The sequence below is a fragment of the Protopterus annectens genome, chromosome 16.part0 (assembly GCF_019279795.1).
Source record: "Protopterus annectens isolate FY-2018-M chromosome 16.part0, PAN1.0, whole genome shotgun sequence".
In the NCBI taxonomy this organism is placed as follows: Eukaryota; Metazoa; Chordata; order Ceratodontiformes; family Protopteridae; genus Protopterus; species Protopterus annectens.
In genome coordinates this window covers 475,657,085-475,676,191 of record NC_056750.1, presented here as the reverse complement: position 1 = coordinate 475,676,191, position 19,107 = coordinate 475,657,085, and the positions used below count along the sequence as shown (strand labels likewise).

General features: G+C 37.2%; 1 protein-coding gene across 1 annotated transcript in view; it reads left to right on the top strand.

The window, feature by feature from the left end:
• The window catches only part of RALGPS1 (Ral GEF with PH domain and SH3 binding motif 1), a 3,844,659-nt gene that overhangs the window by 1,722,001 nt on the left and 2,103,551 nt on the right, over positions 1-19,107 (top strand). The window lies entirely within an intron of this gene.

Here is a 19,107-nt window from a genome sequence, read left to right as displayed (position 1 = left end):
AGCCTACCAACTGGCACTTTAGCCATAGCCCATAGCATTCCTTTTGCAAGTTATATGGGCATTAAGCATACCAAGAGACATATTATGCAGAACTTTTCCTGGCCTCGGATTGTAAGGGATGTAAGTGGGTACTGCAGGACCTGTGCACAGTGCCAAAAAGTAGGCAAAGCAGGAGAGAAGGTGAAAGCTGCTGTGATGCCATTTCCTGTGATTGCGAAGCCATTTCAGAGGGTAGCTATGGATATTGTTGGACCTCTGAGTACCCCATGTTTCACAGGGAAGAAGTATATCCTGGTGGTAGTAGGTTATGTACTAAATACACTGAGGTGATGGCTCTGTCCTCCATTGAGGCAGTGAAAGTAGCAAATGTTTTGTAGAGATTTTCATCAGGGTATCTTTCATAAGAGAGAAATACTGCCTGACAGAGGTGTCCATTTCATGTCATGCTGTTGGCTTGTCTGTGGAAGTGCTGTGGGGGTGAAGCACCTAAAGACCACCCCCTAACATTCCTACACTAATGGCTGTGTGGACAGGTTAAACTATACACTCAAGACCATGCTACAAGCATTTGCAGGCCAGTTTAAGAGAGAGTGGTACAAATATTTGCCCTAACTGCTGTTTGCATACAGAGAGGTACCTGAGAAATCCACAGGTTTTTCACCCTTTGAGTTGCTGTATGGGCATCGGGTGAGGGCGCCTTTAGATTTGATTCATGATGAGTGGGTGGATGAGTGAGTGTGAATCCCACAAGGAGTCTGTTGTGGCATATGTCCTAAATCTCAGGAAAACACTTAAGGAGCTCATGGGCTTGGTGCAGGAGAACCTGGCAGGAGCGCAACAGCAGAAAAGGTCTGGTAAGTCAGGAATGCTCAAGCCTGAGAGTATGCTGTGAGACAGCAGGTTATAGTTCTCATTCCTGTCCAACAAAATAAGCTGCAGGCTGCTTGAGAGATGCCCTTCAAAGTGGTAAGGAAGGTCAGTGATAACTACATGGTAGAACTGCTAGGCAGTAGGCAGAGGCACAAACTGTGTCATGTTATCATGATGAAGCCTTACCATGATAGGGTGGGCCTTGGTGCTGAGTACTTGCAGTGGATAAAAGGAGAAGTTTGAGAGAAATCTGGTGACTGATCTCAGTGAGGCTCGGACTGACACCTCAGTGGAAGAAGGTTACTGGTCTGGAATTTACTGATTTTGATAGTAGTTTTATTAAATTAATTTTGGAACTTATAGAAATTGTTCTTGCCAGCAACTACATTTTTTGAAGGATAATTTTTTAGACAGGTACAAGAAGTTCCATGGGTGCAGCTTGTGCCCACATTTATGCTTACATGTTAATGTGTAGTTGGGAAAAAATCTCACATCTTGAATTCTGTCTTTAAAAAAATGTTTTCAGTTATATCTCCCTTACTTGGGTGATATTTGTATCCTCTAAATAGCATCTTCTGATTCAGTAGTTGATTTTATTGAATATATTCATAGTACTACACCATTCCTAAAGTTTACACATCAACATTCTTACAAGTCTGGATGTTACTTTACTTAAGGATAACAGGAGTGGTTGTTTTGTGTCCACAGTTTACTGGAAGCCAGCCTTCTCTAATATGTATTTACATTTTAGCAGTTGTCATTCTTTTATTTTATTTTATTTTACATTTCTTGACCGGGCTAATCTAGCTGGATACATGTCCATTTTCTGTAGAGGTCCGGGGAGAAAAGCTCCACTACTAAATTATACATTTTAACAAATATGCAAAGTTTATGCATACAAAACAAGTCAATCAATTACATGAATGTGAGGAAACCCTTTTACATCAGTGTTTGGTACAAAGAGTGAGAGTGACATGCATAGTTAAGAATCAAAAAACAGTAATTGTTACATACCTGATGTGGAATCAAGTAAGAGCAAATCACAGATCCTCAAAATAGCAGTATTTTTATTTTTTATTTTTATTTATTTATTTTTTCTTAAGCTATCTATATCAATACAAAAGTCTAACCAGATGAGAAGAAAGGTATAAAAGTAAGATTTATACTGCTATAACAGTGGCAAAAAGTGTCAGTCAGGATTCATGCATGGGCATAGCCATTGGGAATTTAGGTAGGTTTTTAGTTGCTTCTTGAAAAGGGGTGTTGATGCCAGTGATGTAAGTTCACTTGGAAGCTTATTCCAAGTAAGACCAACCGTGTTAGTAAACAGGCCATCACCAGACTTATTGTGAGATTTTAGGGAGGATACTAGGAGTTTATTAGCTGAGCGAAGGGTCGTGAGGTTTTTATAAGGGGTAATAAGGTTACAGAGTATGGGAGTATTCATGGAGTGATACAAGATCTTGTGGGTGATGTAAGTTGCTGGAGCAACAGCTGGTTTTGTAATTCCAGCCAACCTAGTTGTTTAAGATTTATGCAATGGTGGGTACGAAATGGCGCTCCTGTGGCAAATCTAGCAATGTTATTGTATGAGGTTGCCAGTTTATTAAAATTGGATTTTGATAGATTGGTAAAAATAGGAGAGGCATAGAGAAGGGTAGAGATGAGGTGAGTGTGTGCTATGGTAGTCCTAGCTGAAGGTGTAAGGAAGGGTTTGAGCCTGTAGAGAGAGACTAGTTTTCTATTTACTGATTTAATGGTTAAGTTAATGTGAAAATCAAAGTTAAGATTGTGATCAGTTGGAACACCTAGGAGTTTGGTGGTTGTGTCAGGTGATATTATTGTGCCATTGTTAGATACAATTGTGAAGTTAATGGGAGAGGACTTTTGTGTAGGTGTGAATAGTAAATGTTTAGTGTTTTGGGGGATAAGGAGGAGACAGTATTGATGGAACCAGTTTTCAGCTAATGTAAATACTTTTTTGGGAACTAGACTGGAGCTCAGCAGAAGCCGCTGCACAGATAAGTATCGAGTCATTGGCATATTGAATACAGGTGTTTTTTGGAAGGGATGTTTTTAGATCGCTAATTAAAGTAGAGAAGAAAAGGGGTCGCAGAATAGAGCCTAATGGGACTCCAGTGGTAATGGGTAGCTGAGAGGATTAGTGATTATCCCAGAGAACTGCTTGTTGTCTATTTTCTAGATAGGAATTGAACCACTGGACAGCCTGAGTGTCTAAGGAAAGAGATTTAAGAATGTTTAACATGAGTTGATGATTAACAATGTCAAAGGCCTTGGAGAGCTCTAAGAAGAGGGCTGAGGAAAGTAAGTTGTTATTACGATTTTTATTACTACAGTCAGTGAAGGATAAAAGTGCAGTTGTAGTACTATGAAATGCTCTAAAACCATGTTGGCAGTCAGCTAGTAGGTTATTTTGGAGAAGATGATCAAGTAATTGTCTATGAATGCATCTTTCCATGATTTTTGCTAAAGGAGAAAGTAGGGCTATGGGATGGAAGTTTGAGAGCTCATTTGAGCTACCCCCTTATGTAAAGGGATGACATGAGAGACTTTCCATAGAGATGGGATGATACCTTCTGTTTTGGTTCTATTTATTAAAATGGAAACAGCGTAGGCAAGTACTCCAGCTGCTATTCGCAGATACTCATCTGTTAGGTTGTCAGCTGATGGAGTACAAGGTTTAAGTTTCAGAAATAAGGCATGGATGAAAGATGTTAAGACTGGCTGCAGTTTTAAAGTGGGGAATTTATTGATTAGGGAGTAAAGTTCAGGAGTGCTAGCTGGAGATAAAGTTTTAGCCAGTGAACAGACTGTTTCAGAAAACAATTTATTAAAAGTGTCAGCAATTTGGTTGGGAGAACTTTGAGTCAAATTAGAAGAAGTAGGAGTTTTAGAATTACATGAATGAAGTAGTTTATTAATACCTGACCAGAACCTTTGTGGATTTTGATGTTGAGCTTGTTGAAATTTCAGGTAGCAGTTCTTTTTGTCTAAGAGCATTAATTTCTTTGTAGCATTTCTAAGCTGCCTAAAATTTAGGTGATCAATTGGGTTTTTGGTATTTCTCCATTTAACCCATATTTTATTTCTTTATAGCATTTTTGGCTGGTCTCTTTGGTCAGCCAAGGAGCAGGTTTGTTTCTAGCTCTGATTGTACGATAGGGGGCATGATAGTCTAGAATTTGCAAGAATTTCTTAGTGAAGTATGATACTGCCTCATCAAGAGGTAGGTATTTTATGGAGTCCAATTACAAGATTTTAGCTCTGATTGGTAGCTAGCTAGGTTTAGGTTTTTCTTATTCCTGGTAGTTTTGAAAATTATTGGGTTAGGAATAGAGGTCTTTTGTCTAGTAATATAAGTAAGGGAGTGGTCACTAATATCAGGAAGTATGCCTGTTTTGTATGATAGGGGATTACTATTAACTAATATCCAATCAAGGGTACTCTGTTACTAGGTTTATGAATTTTAGTAGGGGAGATGATGATTTGATGGAAGCCATAAAGGTGTTTGTGAGAAATCGGTTTGGGAGAAGTACATAAGAGTATAGTTTCCTGTGGGAATGATGAGGAGAGCCAGCTAAGGGTATTTTCAAGAGTATTGATGTTATTGCCAGGGGGAATATAAGAGCAAATAATGTATAAGGATTTATTAGTATTAACCTGAAGCTTAAAGATCAAGATTTCATTATTGCTTGGTGAGGGAGTTTGACTATTTAGTGGGGTAACCTGTAATTCAGATTTGTTGACTATTGCAACTCCACCACCCTTTTTGTTCAGACGATCAAGTCTGAGGATGTAGCCAGGAGGAATTATGTCATTGTTCTTACTTCCTGGTTTGAGCCAGGTTTCAGTTAGACATATGATGTCAAAGGAATATATATCTATCAGGGCATGTAGTTGGGTAATTTTATTATTTATGCTGTGACTATTGAGGTGAGCTATAAGAAGAGAGGTGGGTGTATTAGTTGAGGAGACAGTGTGTGTTTGATGGACTGGATGGGTGTCAGGGAAGTGGTTGTTTGGGCCTGGGTTTGGATGAATGTCACCATGTAAAAGTAAGAGCTGCTGAGGTTTAAGTATGAATTATAAGAGTTTAGAAAATATTAGGTAAGCTTTTCTGGTTTGCAGATATTTAATATGGGTCAATCTATGGAATAGAGGTAGAATGTAGGAAGATGAGGATATTTAGTTACTGTGGGTTTGTGAGGCTAGAACTGAGTGTGGAGTAGTATGTTTTGCAGGGAGCTGAGATTCAAAAAAGCTTAGGTGCTCGTAGTGAGTGAGGATATAAGATACAGGTAGAGTGTTAAGGATTATAAAGAAGGAAAGTGTGTTAAAATATTTAGAACAGCCAGATTTAAGCATGGTAAGGTAAACTGAGTTAATTGAAGGAAGTAGAATAAGGTAAAAAGAAAGGGAATGTTAATGTAAAGAGCAGTTTAGGAGAGATAGGGAATGTTAGTATATGGAGCAGTTTAAGGAGAGATAAGGGTTAAACCAGTCAATAAGTATGGGCTGAACTGCTAAGTATGTAACAAGATAGAGAGGGCTATAGGTGGATGAGGAAAAGCAGATGTGGATATTCAAGTATAAGGTAAGGAGCAGTAGGGGTGGGTGAGATTTGAGGGTAGGGTAGGGTAGGGGAGCGGAGTGAGCCTGCAGGGTGAATGGAGCAGGTTAGAGCAAGTGAAGGAAGAGCTCAGAGATTCAATCTAAAATAGGTGGTTACTGCAGAGCTCTGAGAAGTTCCATGTAAGATGGGAGTGCAAGTAGAACTAGGCAGTAGCAAGGAATATAGGACTAGAGGAGTGGAAATAGAGTAGAGGAAGAGAAACCAGAAAGATTGTAGGATCAGATAGAAGAGAAATACAAGGAAAATCAATAGTCACCTAGTACAGGTTGCCACCTTTGGGCAATAGGGGAGTTCAGTAAAGCTAGTGAAATATAATAATGTGGAAAAAAAACACACTTAAAGGGTACCAGGGAGAGAAGACTAATTTCAGAGGGGGTGGAGAGGGAGTGTGGCTGCAGGGTACCTGGCTCTGGAGCGTGACATTAACATTTATTAATTTAAAACCTAAAAAAAAAAAACAGCTTTGCAGTCTGGTCTAGGGGTAAAACATACTTTCTCAGGTTCTTTGAAGAAGGGATTTAAAGAGTGGACAACAAATTTCTTTAAGGATTCAGTTGAGATAGCTGAAGGTATTTGATGGGATTTCTCATAGACCAGGCAGGTAGAAGTCTCTAGTCTTAGTGCAGGTCAGAGATAGAAAGCTATGAAAGGTAGAGAGAAGAAAAAAACAATTCAATAACAATACAGCAGTAGTTACAGTGATAAGCATAAACATTCTGGGATGAAGCAAATATATCTCAGAGCTGAGAGAACCTTTACACATGTACATTAGCTAAGGAAAGCAATAATAAACCGTGGTTACTACTATCTTTAAAACAACAGTGAAATTATAGGATTATGATATATTCAAGCCATGTAGAATGAACATGGGGGAGAGTCACAATGCCCATATGTTTAGCACAAGCTGACCATGTTTAACTACAAAGCAACATATAACTTCCAGTTACATCAAGAATATGTTATAGCACAGCAAAATACACTCAAGACTCAGAAATAACTGAGTTACACCACCAATTATGCCAAAAACTCACTACATTCGCTCTATTATGGGATTCAACAGAGGATTGAAGCCAGGCAACAGATGTAATCCATAACCCTACTGCATCCAGAGCGGTCCACTAGGTTAGAGAGTAAAACTGAGCCTTGGGTGTAGGCAAAAATTCAGTGAGACTTAAGGTATTAGCAATCAATATGGGGAAAAGCCACAGGAATGGAGTCAGCCACAGATTGTGCTAGCTCATACAGGTACTGCTCCGCTCCCAGGTATTGCTACGCATCCACATTGAAGACCTCTAATTGTTAAAACAGCTGCAGTCCCACAATGAGATGTATAGATTCTAAAAACGCGCCGAATGCTACGCACTACAAATCATCCCAATAACACCAACACAATTAGCTGTTAATGGAGAAGTAAAATAAGGCCCCTGGTCTGTAACAGAACAATATTGAGACCCTACAATTCATGGAAAGACTTCTTCTAAAAAATGCAGAACAGAAAGTGGGCTGGATTCCACTGCGAGTACTACAGCAATCACGCAGCTTTATATAAGTTAATTGTAAGGTAATGATTGCTGTTAGTAGTACAGTGCTCACCAGTAGGATGTGTGGCGTACTTATAACCCACGTGGGGGGCCAGATTTATCAACAACAATGTTAGACAAGGGGTGACTGACTAACATAAGAAAGCACTAAAATAATACAAACTGAATACCGCAAGCAAAAAAAATGTGCTCACACTGCTTCTATTATAAAAAATAGGATTATAGGAGTTACGCACTCATCTATCGGGTTATTGGCTTAATTAAAAACCCTCGTGTGGGGACCTTATGATACAGGAGCAGGGTCAGCTATGGAGATACATACAATAAGCTGGCTATAACCATGTTTTCACCGCAAGTGGACAGAGTTACAAGCGTGGGATCAGTTTTACTAAATAGTAGAGTCAATAAACACTTAAACTAAACCTATATTCATCCATTGTCCTGTAAGAAAAATATTTTTAAAGGTCAGTTAGATTGGCTTGTATGTGTTCCAACTTGGACTTATTTGTTACTGAAAGTGACAAATTAGTTAAAACGCTTTTGGAGAGAGAGTATCCTTTGGACTTTTTAATACAATTATATCAGCAGGTGGATAGAGGTTGGGGTACTAAGTATTGTCCTTTAATTAAGTTCAGTGATTTATGCTAAAACCATTCAAGAACCCCCCAAATGTTGACATTTCTCCTGAACATTTCAGCAGGAAATTTACCAGTTCTTTAGTGATTAAGTTTAATTCAGATACTAATTTCATAAAAGAGATTGTCAACAAAAACTGGAATATACTCAAAGTGGAAGAGGACTTGTTTAATACTTTTGGGGATGCTCCTAGTTTTGTATTTAGAACATGTATGAAGTTCAAGAATTTATTTAAAAACAAAAATATTGCTTCCAAAAAGACAATCTCATAAATGTGGATACAGTAGTTAATGTCCCATCATTGTGGAAAAATAATTCATTATTCTTGAGAATTTCCAGACTATCGAGATAAATTTTGCTGCAGGCAATTGTGCTATCAAAGGGCTCATTTATACTACTGTTTGCCAAAGTTGTCCAGCATTTCATATAGGGAAAACAGAAAGGCAGTTCCATAGAATATACAAAACAATTATGATATCTTAAAATCCAGTTCTAACAACGCCTTGTTTAACCTCACCTTCAACAATCCAAATTTTATTGGAATACTCAAAGTGATACCACATGAAGAACCGGGGGGGGGGGGGCTCCTTGGGAAAGCAAGATAGAATACAGGCAACTCATTTGACAATCTAGAATTAATGCTTCCCTGTCACTGAGTTTTAATGAAAAAGTTTCTATACTTCCAGTGTTAATGCTGGCAACTGCTAAGTTACACATTTTTTTATAAATAATTTTATAGAAACAATGTTATGTAAGTATATTTATCTATGTTTATAGGTTTATGTGTATTTTGAAGGTTTTGTTTAACTTAACATTAATTTTTAGTTATTCTTGATTTGTTTACATGTTTTATATCCTTATGTGGTTAACATTGATGGTCACATAATTTAATGTTCATTATTTCATCGGATAATCGCAGGTTTTTAATTGCTCTGATGAAGTTCAGTTATTGTTTAATGATAAAAGCACTTAACCACTAAAGTGTGATTTTTTAAAAATATTTGAGATGTACTCTTTTATTATCTTATCAGTTGGTGGTGGTTTTGTTCATGGACATTACACAAGTCCTTTGTGTTGTTTTTAGTTGTTTGTTGACTGCATGGTTGCACACTCCATTTTTTGGTTTTTAGATTTTTAGCATGCATACACTTTATAGAAATATATATGCAACAGCAGCATAACTGTAGCTAGCATCTTTTACCTATTATAATGTATAGCAATGAGTACACTGCAAGGCAGGAACAAATGTCAGGTAGTGTGAGGAAACTCATCATCTTCTGTGCTGTTCTGTACAGCTGCTAAACCTTTATTTAAAGTATTTTCAAAACAAAGTAGAAAGGTTACTGTGTTATTGAAAGTACACTTGTTCAACATGCTCTGAAGTTGTGATTTGATAGCAGCTGACCAAAGAATCAGTGTCCTCATACCACTGTCGTACCCCAAAATAGATAACCTTAGTGAGTGCTTCTGACATGGTATTGCACTAAATGTCCTAAGAACTGGGTTCTGCATTACTGACTTAAATCAAACTCTCAGGAAAAGTATTTTTTCCTTGATGTGGTTGTCATATACAGAGCATTGTTTTCTTTATCTACTTTGCTGAACAGAGTTTAACCAGTCAAGAGTGTTTGTGTGGTCTGAGCTGCTCTGAGTATCACTCATCTCTGCATTTAATTTTCATTTGAAGCCCTTTATTTAAGGTTTGATCACTTCTATTTTGCATCTTATTCTAGTATTACATTTGTTTTGTTTTAAGCTTTGTGTTGTGCTGGTGCTTTAAGATTTCTTGGCTAGGATCAGTTAAAAAAAGTTACCAAGAATTCCTTTGCAAACTGTAAATAACATCACTTAATTAGTGGGAGGAGCTGAGAGACAGCATTGCTATTTTATTTATAAATATCTGTAGTTATCTGAAGTGTTTATGTGGTCTGCATTGCTCTGAGTATCACTCATCTCTGCATTTAATTTTGATTTGAAACTCTTTATTTATGGTTTGATCACTTCTATTTTGTATCTTATTCTAATATTACATTTTTTTGTTTAAGTTTTCTGTTCTGTTGGAGTTTTAAGAGTTCTTGGCTAGGGTCAGTAAAAAAAAAATCACCAAGAATTCCTTTGCAAACTGTGAATATCATTACTTAATTAGTATGATTAGCTGAGAGACAGCATTCCTATTTTATTTATAAATAGCTGTTATCTGAAGTGTTTGTGTGGTGTGCATTGCTCTGAGTATCACTCATCCCTGCATTTAATTTTGATTTGAAGCTCTTTATTTAATGTTTGATCACTTCTATTTTGTATATTATTCTAGTATTAAATTTGTTTTGTTTTAATGTTTCTGTTCTTTTGGAGTTTTAAGTGTTCTTGGCTATGGTCACTTAAAAAAGGTACCAAGAATCCATTTGCAAACTGTGAATAACAGCAGTTAATTAGTGGGAGGAGCTGAGAGAGAATATTGCTATTTTGTTTAGAAATATCTGTAGTTATCTGAAGTGTTTGTGTGGTCTACATTGCTCTGAGTATCACTCACCTCTGCATTTAATTTTGATTTGCAGCACTTTATTTAAGGTTTGATAACTTATTTTTGGTATATTATTCTAGTACTACATTTGTTTTAAGTTTTCTGTTCTGCTGGAGGTTTAAGGGTTATTGGCTAGGGTCATTTAAAAAGGTTACCAATAGTGCCTTTGCAAAGAATTCCTTTGCAAATTGTGAATAACATCAGTTAATTAGTGGGAGGAGCAGAGAGATGGCATTGCTATTTTATTTAGAAATATCTGTAGTTATCTGAAGTGTCTGAGTGGTCTGCATTGCTGTGAGTATCACTCACCTCTGCATTTAATTTTGATTTGAAGCTCTTTACTTAAGGTTTGATCACTTCTGTTTTATATCTTATTCTAGTATTATATTGCTTTTAAGTTTTCAGTTCTTTGCGAGTTTAAGAGTTCTTGGCTAGGGTCAGTTAAAAAAAAAATACCAATACTTCCTTTGCAATGAATTCCTTTGCAAACTATGAATAACTTCACTTAATTAGTGGCTGTAGCTGAGAGACAACATTGCAATTTTATTTAGAAATATCTGTCTCATATCATCAATTAAGAGGCGATCTCTGCTTGACTTACAAAGCCATGTCTGACCCAGCCCTGTTAGAAATGTTACACCTAAAGAAATCCCGATCCCACCGTGCAACATGCTCCAGGGACCTCAGCCTCATTACATCAATCTACAGAACATGCTGGAAGGACAGGTTGATAACCCAGAGACTGTCCATGCTCTGGAATAGACTTCCCATACATGTCAAGCAGAGCACCTCACTGGCCCTTTTCAAGAGAAATCTTGATGAGTGGATGGGAAATAGAAAGTTCACCTTAGGGATCACTGCAGTGGCTCTACTTGATAGAGGCACCGGGAACTAATGGCGGCATGATGCTAGGGCACTTCTGTGGGCTAGGCTTGTAAAGGCTCCAGGGCCATTGGCCTAGTACACACCTATGAACCACTGTTTATTAACCTTGGTGCTCTCCAAACACTTTTTACAATGTCCGTTGGAAATCATTTTGACAGATACTAAAGCAATACCACATTCCTGAAAAATCATTTTATTGGAATTTGCTCCTTAATGTGCATCCTTTAGCAATGTTTCCAGCATTGCCATTGGTGGTAGACAAAGCTGCATACTATTACTGTTACTGGTTCTCATGATCGTGTATCTCACTAGACGGAAGGCAGTAACTGGCACATATTTTGGCATTATGTACAGAAACTGAAGAACTTTTACTTCACTGATGACTTTGGCCTGAGCAGTCAGACTCCCAAATCCCTGTGGAATATAATGGATAAGATTATAAGTAATGGACCTGTGGGCAGTGTGGAGACCAAAACAATGACAATGGGGAAGTGACAGTGTTTCTGCATCAACAGAGATTAAAAAGCAGCAGAAACCATGGACAGTTTCCTTTCCTGGAGAGATGCATAGCAAACAATGGTGACTCAAAATTAAATGGTAAAACAAGAACTGACAAAGCTGCCACAGTTACTCATCAGGCCAGTTTAGTCTGTACTCTAGAAATTGTCTCTGAATCACAGACCTTTCTCTTTTTCACATGTCATTTACTGTAAAGACAGAGGACTAAATATCAGTAGTTTATGTTCTGCATTATCAAAAAAAGCTATCCCACAAATTTAAGAGATCTAAGCTTGTTTAGTATCTTAGTATACTGAAATGAAGCAACGAATAAGATCAGATGTTCAGTAAAGACAGTCTTTTGTATCCATTTCCCAGGCTGGAATAGTAATGATGTACTTTTTCAACTTGTGTAGTTTTTCCTAATTATAAAAAAAAATCTTTTTTTTCCCATTTCAGTTCTGTCTGTCATTATGTCATTTAGCTGTACCACTGAAATTTTGACAGAAATCTTTTGTCACTACAAACACTGCTTACATACTTTAGTTTTAATAGATAATGAAACTTTAAAGTGGGTCAGAGTTGGACGTGTGAGCCATGTTAATTGCCTGCAACTGTTGCATAGTTAACTTCTATATGATTTGTATAATTTACACATTGTTATCATGCTAGCTTCAACAGCTGCTTCAACAAACACTGTTAATTAAATATATATAAAAAAGACACTGAAATATACAAATGTAATTGTATGTGTTGGTATTTGGTAGACTCCCCTCATTTCCCATGTGGCAAATGCTCGCTATACCTTCCTACCTACATTTGCAAAATTTTTCATTACAGCTTTATAGGTTCATAGGATAGTACTAGGCTATTTGCCTCTGCAGGCCATTTTAAGCCTAGCTAAATTTTGCAACCCAAAAGAGAGAATCAAACCCTATACCTTGTGTCTATAAGGTAAACACTTCAACCATTATGCCAACCCTTGTTGAATTTTCATTTTCCATTTTCCTCAGTTTCATAAGTTCATAGCTAATAACTATGCTAAGTTTCTTAATAGACCATTCTAAGCCTAGCCAGTTTTACTTCCAAAGGCAAGAATGAAACACTGTTAGTTAATAGTCAATATGTTATACTGACCCCAAGCTCTACAGCTAATCAGTGATCCTCCCACCTGTTTGTGAACTCCCCACCCTATATTTGTGAAAACTTCAGTGAGTTCACGTTATAAAAACAGCTTCTTCCCACATATCATGGTTGTGTTTATGCCTGAAAAAAATGCCAGGAGTGTTGAACTTTGCAGTCATTCAGATCTGGCAATTTTGAGCTCCTCTGAATTGCTGATGATCTCATTTTTCTGTCATACTAAGAAAGAGAGCTGTCTCATGGTCATTTAAGACCTTGGACAGAATAATGGATTGCCTCTCCCCACAGCCATATCAATATTTGACTAGTCTGTCTTTCTACCCAACTGTAGACTCTGCAGCATACCTTCCATCTCAGTCTTGTTCTTTGACAGCACTCATAGGCAAAGTCAAAAATTAAATGGGGAGACAAAGGCCAAAATCAGGATTTGCACTGCTTATACATTTAAAAAATGATGGAACAACATATTCTGCAGTGATGTGTTTTTTATGAAGAGAAGGAATTCTGAAACTTAAATAACTGTCATATAGTGACTGCAGTTTAGCTTTCAGTTTACCAGGAAATCACAGATTTTACAAGAGACAGACAGATACCACATTGTACAAGAGCATCATAAGGAAAAGGTGCAAATATCATGAGAAACAGACCATATTATAAGGTAACATAAGGCAGGGATAGTCTGCACAATCAGGGACAGTTCAGGTGTATAGTGTATTTTTTAAATGTTTCACCCCTGTAATGCAGAAAGTTCTCACATCATACAATTGTATTATTGCATGTGATTTTCAGCAGTGAATTATGATGCTGCTTGTTTTACTTTCTATGGTAACTCCTGGTTATAAGTATTAATGTCCTGCAATTCTCTGCCTTACCTTCCTTGTGCATCATTAGAACCCCAGTCAAACTATTAATTCCAGACATTACAGTAAAGCAAGCTATGCCTGTTGTCCCGACTTTCCTGAAGAAACCATTTAACCATTGTATAATACAATTCTGGATACTCTGGCTCACCCTATACAAAGGAAACAGAAGCAGCATTAGCTTTCAATTCTCCTGCAATGAAAATACTCTGCAAAAATATTTTCTTTTTTTTTTTTAGGCAATTAGCTTTTTTTCTGACTTTAATCCCCAGTGCATAGCTGTCAACCTGTTCGTATAAGAATCAGGGGAATGTCAAAAATAATGAGGGAGAGATGCCCCCAAATCAGGGGAATATTGCTCCTACATGGCTAGGAAGTTTTGTTGCATTGGTATGCATCTACTGAAGGATATGAAATTTGAAACACAAATGTCTATTATTATTTTACTGACTGTAGTGGTCTTAAACACTGCATCAGAAAACCACAGATTTTATTTAAAAAAAGACCAAAGCAGACCAGAGGCAAATTCCTGGTTATTCTGCAAAATCAAAGACATTTGATAGCTATGCTTCAGTGATTTAATAGAAAAGCAAACATTTCATGAGTGTGTGACAGCAAGTACAAAGCAAAAAATTAGGTGACAGATGGACAGTTAATAGCCAGTCAGCCATAGAATAAGAATACAACAGAATGCTCTGCTTTTGGATTAATTTCATAATTAAGAGATATTGTCATTGGAAGTGGCATGGGTTCATTGCACCTGGCCACTCAGCACAACATAGTTAATAAATGATTAAAAACTTCTTTCAGAACTGCCATGCCAGTGCTATACAGGGTCAGGTAAAGTTGCTTTAAAAATTTGAAATGAAACTGGAAAATAACTCCTCCTAACTGAGAGGGTGAGACAACCAGATTGGACCTTCATACCTGCCTACCCATTACCTACAAGTAAGGAGGAATAACTATAATTAATTGTAGCCTGACATCTCCAGTAGCTAAATTACTAGGTCTACAGAGTCCAAACTGTAAGCTATCCCATTCCTGAATCCTGATACCCAAATACTGAGCAGGAATCAAGAAGATATGATGAGTCTGCACTATGAACAGAACAGGGACAAATCAGACGCAACTTCTTCCAGTCCACAGTGATGAATTCAACTGTTTTCTTACTTTCTAAAAGGTTTTACTTTTACCAAAGCTGGGTCCACGCACTGAATCCTCTGGGGCAGGGCAGCAGGCACTAGTGTATGGAACAATTTCAAAACACAAAAAACAAGTAATCTCCATGATATCCCCGAAGTCTCAAAACAACCCACTAAAGTGTAGTGGGTCCAAAAACAAAAAGGGTTTCCTGTGACAATGTCCCAGTTTTCTTCAATAATATTTTTGATACTATGATAATCCAAAGTGTATGTCAGGATGCAGCTATTTTTGCATTTGTTATTCTCTGTTGAATTACTTAACATTTTTCTACTGGGGAGGTTGAGTGAAGGTGCTTCAGTCCTTTTCAGTTCTATAATGGGTTCCAGGATGTTTTTTTAACATCTGACTTTCATAGCCTCTCACTAGAAAACCATTCTCTAAGATGTTCAGGTTTCTCAGAAATGGTTCCATCTCTGTGGTAATTCAAGCTAATCTATAGCCTTGGGACTCTGATAAAAAGTTTATATATAATTAGAAAGCTTGTGAGGAAATTATTGCTCTATTTTTGTTTTACTTGGATCAATTGTGTGTGTACTTAATAAAGGATTTTTGACTGGAAACAGACTGCCTGCCTTGCTTGGATTACTTTCGAATACTTAGTAATGCTGTGCAATTATATATTTTCTATCATTACTTTTTGTTTTGCTTTGACTTAAGACGAGTTTACGTTCGCTACTTCTACTAATATTGTCTGATCTGATTAATATACAGTGATTAACTAGAAATATATGGACTGAAAATCTTCCACACAGAGAAGTTTCTTACACTGTTTTGAACAATTTCAAAACAGTACTTCAACTGGATTGCTCCTTAGTTTCTTTTCTTTTTTGTAATTCCTTCACTTGTCTTTATTGTGGTTTCTAGGGAAACAGTTTAGCTTTTGCTAGGAATCTTTAATCTGAAAGTAGAGTACACCAATGGCTAATTACTTCTATTGTACCTCTTCTCATAAATACAGAATCTAAACAATACATTGCCATTTTTGAACATTGTTTTTTAAGGTTTTTGCAGCCCAGAATAAAAGGAACATAAAGAATACTGCATATGCACTATATTCTTGGGGGGGGTCAGTGGAGATGCTAGATTAATTGTTTGAGTATTAATGATAGTGTAATAGCAAGGTGGTGCCTGTTTTGCATACAATTTCAAACTAATAGGGCAGCTGCAAGAGATTTGACTTCACTTGTACATTTATGCACAGTAGACTTGATACTGGTATGCAAGCTGTATTTAGCATTCTCCCATATAATCTAATCCTTATTAAGCAAGAAATTACAGTAATAAACCTGACATGGTTAAAGATGTATTCAAAAAAAAATCAGTGGCTGTTACTTCTTTTCAGGGTAGAATTGTTTCTAGGGAAATAGAATGGGCTTTCTTGCCTGAAGATTAGCAAAGCAAAGATTTCCCACCATCAGAGCCACGTGTATAGTTGGGGAATAGGTAGTGACCTTTACCCCTTTGGAAGAAATCAGTTACACAGACATTTGGGTGTTTGGAGGTGGGATACATTTTTCCTTGCTGTGTAAATCCAGAGTTTTCCCGAAAACACTTTGGGATTTTCCTTTCTGTTTTGTATACTTTTGTGTTACAGGAAGAAATCTTTTTCCTTTTGACATCTCAGATCATAGAAGCAGTGTCTCTGGGACTGGTAGAGAAGGATTAACACCTCAGGTCCCCACAACAATTCAAGAGCCTGGAGATCCATATTACACCTTATTTTCCTAAGGGACACTTTGAAATGGCTGCTTTCCTTATCTGCAATAAGAACACTGGTCACATTTACAGACCTAGAAAATGTTTATTTTATGCTAAACATTCCTCCAGTTCCCAGAATGTCCTGAGACTTGCTCTTACTTCAGGTCATTCCTAATGCAATTATCAGATACAGGAACATGAGCAGTGAAGGCAGAGCAGTTGGTGAAGCTAAAAATGGAGACTGAAGTACCTGAGATGGGTGGTAGGATGCACACCATAGGACTAACAAATAAATGATGACATCAGAGCAGAAGCCAGAATATCTTCAATTGCAGAGAAGACCAATTAGAACAGATTACTGTGGATTGACATATGCAAAGGAAATCAAAAGAGGATTTGGTGAAGATGATTTTGGAGAGACAGGAAGAAGGCAGAAGGGGAACATCTGTTAAAGAGTTGTGTGTATTGTATGAGAGCTGACCTGTATAAGTCAGGTATGACTGAAGAAAAAGGTAGGGTTATGGCAGTGAATCGAGAAAGACATGGCAGCAGTCGACATGGCACCCTAACTCCATGGAGAAAATGGGAAAAGGAAGGAGAATGATGATGACGAAGCTGAAGATGATAAATATTTTCAGAACAATTTGCTACACTACTAGAGGTCTAGAACATCTGTGACATGACCATTTTTTAAAATACACTTGTATGTAAAAGAAATAGAATTCAAAACGTGTAAGTCAAGCAGGGAACATTACGCTGACCCTCTTTTATTCACGTAATCAAATCCAGTGTTGCATCACCTAAGGAAGGGAAGAATTTATCTTTCCATAATTGCTATGTTAGTTTGACTGAGTGTATACCTGTACAAAACTGGTCATTGACTGAATGTCCTATTCCCACGCTGCTAGAGTAACTAAAACAACAACATTTTCTCCTTAAGTGTTTGTAAAAAGTTACAGAAAATAGGCTGTAGTTCTTATTTTAAAACATATTATGCCTCTCTCTCTCAAAATTTTATCATGGTGATTGGTATAGGAAAGTCCATTTCATTTCTAAATGTCTTGGGCACACATTTTAATAGTTTCCCAATGATAACTTCAGACTGTCTTTGTTGTATGTAATATTTGATCAGGCGCCAGGTGTTCAAACTCCTGATAAGAGCCCGAGTAATGAAACACATGTCAGTCTCATTAAAACCACAGTTTCACAGCAACGGAAAAAGGAGAAAATCCCCAAACCAGTGCAAAGCATTAACAAACTGATACAATTTCTGCATTACATTGCAGGATAGTAAATACCTTCAGGCAAATACAAGGCAAACTAGCACTGGAAAAATGTAATCAGGGAATCTGGACCCAGTTAAAGCTCTGATGACCCAGAGGAAAACTTCTTTTGTCACTGTGCTGCAGGCAAGAAAGCTGGATTCTTTCAGGTAGTCGTGTTCTTTTTCATAGATACCAATAGCCTTTCTACAGTTTCTAGGACTTAGTACAGCTGTGACTAATTTTGGTACTTTCTTTCATAATTAGTTACCAGTGACCCTTTTATTTCACAAAAAATGTCACAGCGAATGAGTAAGCACAAATTAGCGCTTGTGTTGCAATCCTTGCAAGCTTTTCTTTGTACATTTAAAGGCAAATATGCCTAAATGTGGACATGCAATCTGATTCCAGTGTTTTATGTTAGCAAATGAAGCAGTACAGATTCTGGATTGTATGTATTCATGTATTGTTGGTTTGGAATGTACACTACAGAAAGCAGATGACTTAAGTAAGCAGCAGGATTCCCATTAGAGATGGAAAGATTTACTTTTAACACTTAATTCATTTGCCAGATGGTGTAAGCCATATAAATAATTTCTATGCTTCCTATTCTGGTTAGCAGCTTCTTTCATAGTATTGACTATGATTTCACAGCAATCTGTCCTTGAGAAAAAAACCTTTTTAAACCAAATATACCAGTCCACTTCTCAAACGGTGGCACAATACTTCAGAAAAAACAAACAATCATCATTCTGTTTTGGCCCTGGCCATTTACTGACTTCCTTAGTCTGTTCAGAGAGATATTCCTCTTTGCCTGCTTGCCCCGTGATGAAAGAGCATAGTTTAGTTTTCCATCCAGATGCAAGCAATAAGAATTGCTATGCTTGAACCTTGCAGACAGTATCAGTGGCTGATAACATGACCTTAAATGGCAATCTTGCACCAGGAACAAGTAGGCAGCTAAATGCAAAGCAGATGTGTCTTGGTTCTTGGCTAATGGGGTACATTCTGCATCTTCTTCTACACATATTGCTAAAATTTGGGATTATCTTTTGGATGTCTCATATTAATTTTACTTTATGCACTTTTTACGGATGTGGTTGCCCATCCCATAGTAAAGCTTATGTTTTTTCCCACGTTCAAAATAATACATTTCTTCAAAGCTCTGAATATCAGGTTGTACCCTTTGTGGGTTTGATGTAAAGTAGCTCATGTTGCATATCTTTCAGAACCCTAGCTTTAGTTAAATTATTTTTTATTAACAATGGAGACTGTTTGATATTTATTACTTCTGCTAAGTACATCAGTGAATTCCAAGACCTGTGTACTAAGGGAA